General features: G+C 42.3%; 1 protein-coding gene across 1 annotated transcript in view; it reads right to left on the bottom strand.

Moving 5' to 3' along the window:
• triobpb (TRIO and F-actin binding protein b) overlaps positions 1 to 11,691 on the bottom strand; it is a 287,315-nt gene that overhangs the window by 56,655 nt on the left and 218,969 nt on the right. The window lies entirely within an intron of this gene.

Here is an 11,691-nt window from a genome sequence, read left to right as displayed (position 1 = left end):
TAAGTCAGGGGTGTCAAACTCTGATCCTGGAGGGCCGCAGTGGCTGCAGGTTTTACAATACAATTTATTTTTTGTATAGCCCAAAATCACACAAGAAGTGCCACAATGGGCTTTAACGGGCCCTGCCTCTTGACAGCCCCCCAGCCTTGACTCTCTAAGAAGAGAGTCCCAAAAAAACCCTTGTAGGGAAAAAAATGGAAGAACTCTCGGGAAAGGCAGTTCAAAGAGAGACCCCTTCCCAGGCAGGCTGGGTGTGCAGTGGGTGTCAAAAAGAAGGGGGTCAGTACAATACACAGAACAAAACACAAGTAATCCTCAATACAGTATAAAAATAAACCTTTTACAAGTACGGAGTAGAATTTAACAGTAGATGATATCACATAATATGATTTGGATTTGTTTAGAGTCCTGCAGACCTCAGCCATCAAGCTGCCTCCCGCATTTGGCCATTCCACAGCTGAAATAGGGCTAATCTGATGAAAGGACCCCTCTTTCCCATGATTCCTGCGATCCTCCATCAGGGATGACTTTACCTTAGGCATGCAAAACAACTTGGCAGGTGGGCCGTGGCACCAAGTGCCACATTTGAGTACTGAGAAGAGAAACAGAATAGGTGAGGGTTAGTATCAAATTATAAGTATCATTTCTTTCTAACCATCTTCTTCATTAGTGACCATTTTTGGCTGCTAATTAACTTCTTTTACATTAGTTTTAATTAACTTGCCTCAGACCCCTTAGCCGTTTCTTTTTCCTTAATTAGCAGCCAAACAATAATGAGACACAAAACGAGCCGCCACATGACCAGCTCACCTGTGCCCACCACGCAATATCTTATATATAATTCGCCAGCCTACTCACTCACTCACGTCCGTCCGAAGCCGAATGCGCAGTCGCCTTCAGCACAGCTGCCCGAAAAACCTTACAAGACAGACATCGCATCATGCGCCGGATTTACGGCTGTGAAAATTCAAAGAGAAAGGCGACTTCGACCGACATCCAACCCCAACATCACGGAAGGCGGTAGATTTACGGACGCAAAAATTCAAAGAGAAAAGCGACTTCGATTAAAGCTCTAGAGGCCTGAAAGGCGATTTCGACTACAGCTCGAGGCCTAATTACACATTCATTCAATACACCTATATCAGGTTTGTGGTGCATATACTTATTACTATTCCACTCGTGCCCGTTTCATCTTACGTTGTCGAAACAGGCTCTTTGTCTAGTCTGAAAATAAAGAAAGGTGAGGGTCTCAGCTCCCTCAAACATCTTGACGGTGTTCTTAGAAAAAACAAAATAAACAGTTTTGGAAATGTTTGCTGTAGCTGAATGAGAGCAGCAACAAGCTGTGGAATTAAATAATGAATTTAATTATCAGCTAGAATTGGCTTTCTCATTAAGAAACTGGTTGGAGTGAAACCAACTTAGCTGGTCAACTGTCAGCTCATGTAATGTCTCATTTCTGTTTGGCTACCGTTTAATGAGGGAAAGAATCAATTCAGAGGTCTGACTCCTTAAAAACTGGGCTATTAAACTGAAGGGAAAAGAAGTTAATTAGCAATGAAACCTGGTTACTGACTAGGAAAAGGGTCAGAATGAAATCCTGCAGCCACTGCGGCCCTCCAGGCCTGGAGTTCGACACCTGTGATTTAAGTGACTTTAAATGTGGCATGGTTGTTAGTACCAGACGCGCTGGTCTGTGTATTTCAGAAACTGCTAATCTGATGGGATACTCACACACAACTATCTCCAGGGTTTACAGAGAATGGTTCGAAACAGGGAAAATATCCAGTGAGTAAAAAATGTAAATGTAAAAAAGACTGGTTTGAGCGGACAGACAGGCAACAGTAACTCAAATAACCACTCGTTACAACTGAGGTATCCAGTAGAGCATCCCTGAATGCACAACATGTCGCTCCTTGAAGCAGATATAGGGAAAGATATTGTCGAGCGAGGCACTCACTGATCGGACAGAATTGCTCTGGGATATCAAACCACATGACTGGAAGTCACAGAAGTGCAATGCAACTACCTCTGACTCAAAGTCAAAGTGAACTTTATTGTCATCTCAACCATATACAAGTATACAGATAGACGAAATTGCGAAGCTCAGGGTCCACAGTGTAACAACATGACATGCAAATAATAATTTAAAAATAGAATTAAAATTTAAATTAAAATTAAAACACAAACAAGACAAGACATTGTGCAAAGACAAGACAGAGACAAAGAAGTAGCAGCAATATTTATGTGTAAGATATGTAATATAATAAATAATAATAGATATAGATAATACAGAAATTATCAGTGTATGATAAGACTCGCTAAGATTATGTAAATAGTAACAGTAATTTACTGAAAGTCTCTGGAAAAATTGTCTAGTCTGACAGGGGATTAGGAGGATGTCATTACTGCACTGCTGTGTTCGGGTCATTTCTCCATTTCAGGTGGATTCAGATCAATACTCAGTGCTGAACAATCCAGTCCTTTTAGGTCACCGTTGGATTTATGATTAGGACATTTATCCAGCTGGGGGATCCAACACTTTAAACAGAGAGCTGTGGTGTAGCGGGTCCACAGCTCTCAGCAAAGGCCAGTTTTTAGATAAATAAATAATCGCGCTCACAGCTTAGCGAGGGGGCGTGGTGGTTGTGGCTGTAGCGGGTCTCAGGGCGATCTGGGGTATGGGCGTTTCTCACCTAAGTGCACAGGTGAGGGACTGCCCACATCCGTGATTGTTCCTGGGGCTGCTAATTTGTCGCAGCTGCTATGCCTTCTCGACATATATAGAAGCGCGAGTCAGGAAAAGACTGAACGGAAAGAGAGAGATGGAGGTTGCTGGAAGGAAGTAAGGAGAAAACTGGTAAGAGAGAGAGAGCACGAAGGAGAACGAGCTAGATTGTGCTCAAGTGCAGTTGGACTGTGGGCCCTAGCGAGGCGTTTAGCTAACACCTAGGGCAGTTGGTGGTAGTCAGTCGAGCATTTGGAGAAGAGCAGGAGTGACTAGTGAGGAAGGTGACTCGCCGTGGAAGACAGCGGGAGTCGGGAGACTTAGGCATGTAATCTCCAGCGTGGGAGTCCTGGCCGTTGGAGAGACGCTAAGTCCTGGTCTGGGATGAGAGCACGACCGAAGCTAGGATCGGGAGGCCTCCAGACCTGGAAAGAAGGTCAGCTGCAGAGAGAGCGTCTCGCCTACTGTTGGGCCCAAACGGGAGAAGCAGGTGAGACGCTAGTGTAAAAGAAGCACCGGGCTTGGGTAATTGTTTTAAAGGACTGATTCCAGCAGCGTTTTTTAACCTCATCGGCTTTTAATGGATTATTTATTTAATGAAGACTTTTGGGAACCACTGCACTTTCTTTAATTTGAACATTGTTTTGTTGGATTTTTTAAATAAAAGCACTTTGCACTTTTATATACCATCCTCTCGCTCCATTGTTATTGCCTCACTGTCTAGCTCATCGGTAACATTACCGACGGTGTAGGGTTCAAGGGCTCCCGAATAGCAGGTAGGAGCATGGAGCCAAACCCGCATCGTCACAAGACCACGTTTCAAAACACTGGGTTGGATACTGCTTTCCTAAAATTCCTGGTAATCTTCAGTTTTCAAATCAGGGCTGTCCTAACAGTATCATAGGCCTCCAAACAAAGTAGTGTGCTGGGGCCCCTGTTTTGATAACAAAACACAAAGATACAGTACAAAGGCATCAGAAACATAGTAGGCCCCTATGCTCCTGCGGTCCCTCAGCCAGTGCCCACACGTTAAGACGGCCCTGAATTTCATGGCGTTATTCACATTTTTGAGGCCTCTAGTGGCAAAGACAGCTAAACAATTTTATGATATTACGGAACCAACTCTGCAGGGCTTTCCAACTCCACTCTTGGAGTGTTACTTTGGCTGCTAAACCTAAACCTTTTCTTAATTAGTGATCAGTTTTTGGTGCTAATGAACTCTTTTGCCTTAATTTTAATTGACTTGCTATTTAGAACGCCTGGCAAAAATTATGCAATCACTTCTCTTGGAGGATGTTGTAAACCTTTGTAGGCGGAGTGGTGGCTGTGAGGCTAGGGATCTGCACTGGCAATCGGAAAGTTGCTGGTTCGAATCCCGTAAAATGCCAAAAGGGACTCTGCTCTGTTGGGCCCTTGAGCAAGGCCCTTAACCTACAATTGCTAAGCGCTTTAAGTAGTGAGAAAAGCGCTATATAAATACAAAGAATTATTATTATTATGTTCATTCAGCTGTTTTACTTTGTTACAAAGAAACAAATCACAGATACTGTATGGCGCAAACAGCTCAGCATTCTATCATTGTTAAAAACACCTCAAATAAAAGAAATTGTTGTAATTAATGGCGCTATTTTTGTTCAGACCAAATTGAGGAAGAAATTATGGAGTCACTCAATGAAAATGAAAACATCCAGTTTCATGAGCTACAAGATGTTTAAATGACATTGTGGACTGCAGGAGAAGGAATGTCAAAGTCTTATCTCACCTATGACTGTTCTTTTGTATTAAGTCATTTTCACAGAGGACCTCTAGTGAAGAATCCGAGCAATTCAGATGTTTATGCATATGAATCATCACTTTAAAAGTTATCATCAATGTAAGAGACAGTAGGAGAGAGAGAAGACAAGCAGATGCTTCCCATCAAAATCAATTGAATTCTTGTAAAAGGAAATTTTCACAAACTTTCTTTGATTTTTCTAAACAAGAACACAGAGGTTTACAATTTTTCATAGACGTGTATTTTTAAGCTATTGAGTGAAGCTAATAAAAGGAAGACCACAATATATTTTCTGCTGCCATTTAGTTTCAAAGATATGGTTAAAACTGCTAGGGAGCCAAGAAATATAACCACAGCTGACATTACAGTCTTGCTGCATGGCCCAATTGTACTTTCGATTCTGCCAAAAGACACTCATTTAAAGAATTCTCTAACACAAAACAGAATCCATGTTGAAACAGAGAGGTTTAAGTCTCCTGGGCACCTCAAACCACAACACCTCTGCACCCTCATTCGTACAATGCAGGGTTTGTCTAGTGCCAAGCAAAATGAGACCCTCGCAGTCCAACAGCTGCCCATAACAAGTTTCTCTGTAAACTTTGAAGATTTTTGGTAAGTATGACATTAACATCAATATTTATATTGGCAGTAGCTGCTCTAATTGGAGTGCAATTTTACATTAGGAATTGTGAACTACTAAGATGATTTCATCTTCGATGTTGGGGTGATTCTGGCAGAACTGCACTGTCACATCATTAGCTTTTCCGCTAAGCATCAGATACTGGAGTCCCTTCAAGTGGTGGCTGGCAATTTTTAGGTGGGGCAAAGGTGTACTACTCTGTTACACTTTTAACAGTATGTAAAATACTGTAACTGCACTGAAAAATGCACACAACAAACCACATAAATTACACTGCTTATTGTTTACAGGTTCGATACAAAAAACAGAAAAGTACAGTCTTCTCCATAATGTTTGGGACAAAGACATATTTTTCATTGATTTACTCCTCTACTCCACAGTTTATAATTAAAATCTGACAATTTTGATTAAAGAGCACATCACAAACTTTCATTTAAGGGGATTTGTGTACATTTCTGACAAACCATGTAGAACTAATGGCACTTTTTCTATATGGTCCCCCCATTTCTGAGCACCATGTTTGTAACAGTTGTCGTCACAGGTTTTTGTGGTTTCTCAGGTTGGTTTCATTGTTTCATAAAATACCTCAGTTTGCTTCTACACTTTGGAGTCTGTAGTTGTCACTGTTCAACACAAGGGCAACAGCTATGCTAATGAAAGTCAAAAAAGCCATTATGAGGCTGAGAAACAAGAATACAACAATAACAGACAACTCTAAAACCTTAGGTGCACCTAAATCAACTGTCTGGAATATCATTAAGGAGAAAGAAGGCACTGGTGAGCTCAGCAATCACAAAGGGGCCGGTAGGCCAAGGAAAACCTCTACTGCTGATGGATGAAGAATCCTCAGTATGGTAAAGAAAAAGCTTCAAACATTTGTCAGACAGATCAGACACAGTTTTCAGGAGGCCAGTGTGTGTGTGTGTGTGTGTACAGCAGAAGACTTCATGAACTAAAATACAGAGGCCACACTGCAAGATGCAAACCACTAGTTAACCACAAAAACAGGATGGCCAGATTATAGTTTGTGAAAAAGGACTTAAAAGAGCCTGCAGAATTTTAGGAAAAGGTCCTGGGGACAGAAGAGACAAAGATGAACCTGCATGAGTGTGATGATGAAACAGAACTGCTCAAGATCCAAAGCAGGCCACCTCATCTGTTAAACATGGTGATGGGGGGTGTCATGGCTTAGGCATGTATGGCTGCCACAGGGACTGACACACTTCTCTTCACTAATGATGGAACTGCTGATGGCAGCTGCATGTAGAAACATCTGATTTGCTCAAGTTCCATTAAATGCCTCCAGATTCACAGGATGGTGCTTCATCCTACAACTAGATATTAATCTAAACATACTGCTGAGGCAAAGCTAAAAAAATTGAAGATTCCTGAGTGGCCAAGCCAGTCACTTGATTTAAATCCAACTGAGCAGGGCCTTCCATATTCTGAAGAGAAAATTTAAGGGGACAAACCCCCCAAAACAAGCAGGAGCTGAAGATGGCTGCATGAGAGGCTTGACAGAGCATCACCAGAGAAGATCCTCAGCACCTGCGGCCTCATGTATAAAACAGTGTGTACTCACAAAAATGTTGCATATGGCCATTTCCTTGCACACTTTGAGCCGTTTACAAACTAAACTTGGGTAAAGTTGGGTAAAGCCACATACATTTTCATGGTAGACCCCTACCTTGCTTATGCACTTTTCTGTTCAGTTTTGCAAACTGGTGGCACCCAGCGTCAATTCAGTGCTGTTTCTGTGTTATATACCTTCTTTTTTATATTACAATCAATAATGCAGGATTTATCAAATACACCAAAATTAACTGCATATCATTTACAAATTTAATTCACTTAATTGTAATTATTCTGTAACAATATAATGGTACATGGAATGGCCAAACTATTCCAACTAACATAGCTGCTTTCGCGTTATTAGAAGACATCACAAATGGGAGAATTAGAAGAGACTGTATACTTAGAAGCCAGTCGTCATCATCTCTAAGTTGATGTCGATTTCGAAGAGCTACCTCTTGGTGCCGTGTGATGAACTAGTGCTGGCTTTTCAAAGGCCTACTTTGTGGAATTGTGCTGTACCTGGTCCTTTGCAAGATCTGACCACCATTGGATTTTTAAACACAGGAGCTTTTCAACGTGAACTCGCTGACCGATCAGCTATTTCACAAACATCATCGAGTCGTGCCATGCCAGCTGTATAGGATGGTATTATCTGATTGTCATCCAGATATGTAAGATTTCCTTACACTGTGGTTGAACTGCGAAACATCAAAGCGCAATTCGCAGCAACGTCTGTTTTTTTTTTTTAAATGTAATCAAAACAGTCAGCTGCAAACACATTGTATTGCAACGATGCCGGACAAGTTACATCAGCGAGGGATGAATCACCTAAAGAATGAGCTGGCCTGGCATTACATCATATATAACTGGAGAACCTATAAAAACAGCAGTTCTGTACAGTTGCAGGTGCTTTTTCCAACTAGTGTCGCAAAAGGCAAGCAATCCTTTTAAAGATAGCGAGTCACCCCAAAGTAAAGAACAGAGAATCGATCCATTGTGTCACTCGGTGCTGCTGCTACACTATAAAGGCACCTTCAGAAAATGAATTTGCTTATGTAAATAAAATGCATTTCCACTTTATTAATGTGCTTCTCTATAATCTGCAGAAGTGTGTGCGGCTTGCCCGTAACCTGAAGAGATGTGATATGATGATCCTGACCCCGACCCACCAAATGATCAGCCAAATCAGACAGCGTTACAGGTTCGTTTGAATGTAATTAGCAGAATGTAAAAACAGGTAATCAGGTGCAGTATTTATTTTTTAACCAGTTCATTGAAATTGTGGTCAATATCACATAGTAAAGCCCTTATACAGTGGTGTGAAAAACTATTTGCCCCCTTCCTGATTTCTGAACTTTATGGAAGGCAAATGTCCCGTTACATCTGGCGTAAAAGGAACACAGCATTTCAGAAAAAGAACATCATACCAACAGTAAAATATGGTGGTGGTAGTGTGATGGTCTGGGGTTGTTTTGCTGCTTCAGGACCTGGAAGGCTTGCTGTGATAGATGGAACCATGAATTCTACTGTCTACCAAAAAATCCTGAAGGAGAATGTCCGGCCATCTGTTCGTCAACTCAAGCTGAAGCGATCTTGGGTGCTGCAACAGGACAATGACCCAAAACACACCAGCAAATCCACCTCTGAATGGCTGAAGAAAAACAAAATGAAGACTTTGGAGTGGCCTAGTCAAAGTCCTGACCTGAATCCAATTGAGATGCTATGGCATGACCTTAAAAAGGCGGTTCATGCTAGAAAACCCTCAAATAAAGCTGAATTACAACAATTTTGCAAAGATGAGTGGGCCAAAATTCCTCCAGAGCGCTGTAAAAGACTCATTGCAAGTTATCACAAACGCTTGATTGCAGTTATTGCTGCTAAGGGTGGCCCAACCAGTTATTAGGTTCAGGGGGCAATTACTTTTTCACACAGGGCCATGTAGGTTTGGATTTTTTTTTCTCCCTAAATAATAAAAACCACCATTTACAAACTGCATTTTGTGTTTACTTGTGTTATATTTGACTAATGGTTAAATGTGTTTGATGATCAGAAACATTTTGTGTGACAAACATGCAAAAGAATAAGAAATCAGGAAGGGGGCAAATAGTTTTTCACACCACTGTATTCCTTACTTCATTGGCCACATCTGTTACAGCATCCACTATTGCATTTTGTGACTCCCGAACAGAGTCTGTCAGCACACAGCCAGATGATCATCTAGCAATTTTCAAGGCAGAGGTGTGTGTGCAGCCAGCGTGCGAAGAAATATTTGGCGCAGCAGCAGCATCACCACCTGACCATCGCACTGAAGTCAGCTTTTCTAATATTGTCTGAAACTGAAAAAAAAAAAACAAATGGTGCTCTGCGATTCACCTTTTCATGTCGACTTTGATATCTGACCGCTTCTTTTTTTATTTTGGGAACTGTACGACTTTCTGAACTTGAACTTTCGACTGTCTCTGCAACACTTTTGTTGCTTATACCACTGTATAAGTCAACAAATACTACATTTTTCCTTGCCTCCACTTCACATTTGCTGGAATTCTTTTTTTCACGTACCTTTCCATTGTTTTTTAACCTAACACTGAACTGAAGGTGATATTTATATTGATTTGCATATTAAAATATGCAAAATTCTGGGAAGAGTTGGGATGGGGCTGTTGGCACGTGCACATGCGTTAAACTTCACTTTCATTGGGGTTTGTAAAGGTGAAGTGCATTGAACTTCGCGTACGCACAGATTTATGCATCTGGATTTCTTTGTGCATATGCGCATTTCCACTTTTGTACGTACACCATGTTTTAGTGTGAATTCTATGCACAGCCTTATACATGAGGCTCCTGGTGACATCTATGAATCGCAGAATTCAAGCAGCCATTGCATACAAGGGTACTTCTTTCCTCAAAAGCTTTTTTTTTAAGGCCATAATTAATGTAAATAAAGGAATAATCCCTGGACAGGATGCCAGCCCACCACAGGGTGAACACACATGGGGTGATTTAGCAATGCCAATGCATCTAATCTGCATGTCCATGAACTCTGAGAGGAAACTCACATGGACACAGGAAGAACATTTACACTTCATGCAGGAAGGACTTGGGATGTGAACCCAGACCTCCATGTTGTGAGGCGCAATACCACCACCACTGAGCCGCCGATGACTATCCTACGCATCACTCCGTTCAGTTCATTCAGGTTACTTTGTAAAGTGCTAAGATAGTAAGAATTGTGAGTTGCAAGCTCAGAACACTATAAAAAGCTGAAATGAAGATATAAATACAAACTTTGCAAATAAATAATTACACAATAAGTACACATAAAGACACAGGATTGTTTAAACAGAAAGGAAAAAAGTGGTCCAAATATACCATACCATACCATTTTCCAACCCGCTGAAGCCGAACACAGGGTCACGGGGGTCTGCTGGAGCCAATCCCAGCCAACACAGGGCACAAGGCAGGAAACAATCCAGGGCAGGGTGCCAACCCACCGCAGGACACACACAAACACACCCACACACCAAGCACACACTAGGGCCAATTTAGAATCGCCAATCCACCTAACCTGCATGTCTTTAGACTGTGGGAGGAAACCGGAGCGCCCGGAGGAAACCCACGCAGACACGGGGAGAACATGCAAACTCCACGCAGGGAGGACCCGGGAATCGAACCCAGGTCCCCAGATCTCCCAACTGCGAGGCAGCAGCGCTACCCACTGCGCCACCGTGCCGCCCGGTCCAAATATTATTAACATTAATGTAACCTAACAATATCTGCCCTTTAATTATTTGTTGAACTACTGCCAGTTGACAATAGAGGAGAGGAAAACAAAAAGTCCAGTCAGCTGTATCTCTGAAGAAAATAGCCCTCTAGAGTGTTCATGGTCAGTTATAACAAAGTTTATCCTTCCTTTCTCTCGAATAAAATAATGAGAAAACATACCTGACAAACAAGTAGGAAAAAAAAAAAATAATTTTGACTAATAATAATCAAATGATAGTGTCATGCATGTGCGTCAGAGGATCACCTTCCAAGTTCTTCCCAGGTATGTGATTCCACTCCAGGCCAAGAGAGGGTGCTGCTGCTAATTTTCTTATCTTTTTCTTTCTGCACAATACAGAGAAACCACACAGTGAGGGCAACTGATTCCGTCCCTTCTGGTCCTTGAGCTATAAAAACATGACTGCCTGGAATGAGGACGAGAAACCCTTAATAGTACCAGTTTTTTGTTTTCTTTTATGCCACTGTTGTTTTTGTTCAGACTGCTAAGTAAAAGGGGTCAGCCAGGTTAGCACCCCAAAATTAGTATAATTGCATTTAGTATATAGTATGGTGGGCGGCACGGTGGCGCAGTGGGTAGCGCTGCTGCCTCGCAGTTGGGAGACCTGGGGACCTGGGTTCAATTCCCAGGTCCTCCCTGCGTGGAGTTTGCATGTTCTCCCCGTGTCTGCGTGGGTTTCCTCCGGGCGCTCCGGTTTCCTCCCACAATCCAAAGACATGCAGGTTAGGTGGATTGGAGATTCTAAATTGGCCCTAGTGTGTGCTTGGTGTGTGGGTGTGTTTGTGTGTGTCCTGCGGTGGGTTGGCACCCTGCCCGGGATTGGTTCTCTGCCTTGTGCCCTGTGTTGGCTGGGATTGGCTCCAGCAGACCCCCGTGACCCTGTGTTCGGATTCAGCGGGTTGGAAAATGGATGGATGGATATAGTATGGTTTCCAAATTTAAAAAAAAATTTTTTTAGAAATGCCCCAGAAACCAAGTGAATGGTTAACTCCAGCACAATATATTAATTTCGTTTTCACATTACTTGTGCATTTGTTGATTGTACATGTCTGCTGGCAGTCCAGTGCTTAGGACTGCCACCTTGAATCTCAAGGGACCTTGGCACAGTCTGCATGTACTACCCCACTTCCACCCCAAATCTCAAGGGACCTTGGAACAGTCTGTGTGGAGTCTGCATGTACTACCCCACTTCC

This window comes from Erpetoichthys calabaricus, chromosome 12, assembly GCF_900747795.2.
Source record: "Erpetoichthys calabaricus chromosome 12, fErpCal1.3, whole genome shotgun sequence".
Taxonomy (NCBI): Eukaryota; Metazoa; Chordata; class Cladistia; order Polypteriformes; family Polypteridae; genus Erpetoichthys; species Erpetoichthys calabaricus.
This window is presented reverse-complemented; position numbering and strand designations above follow the sequence as displayed.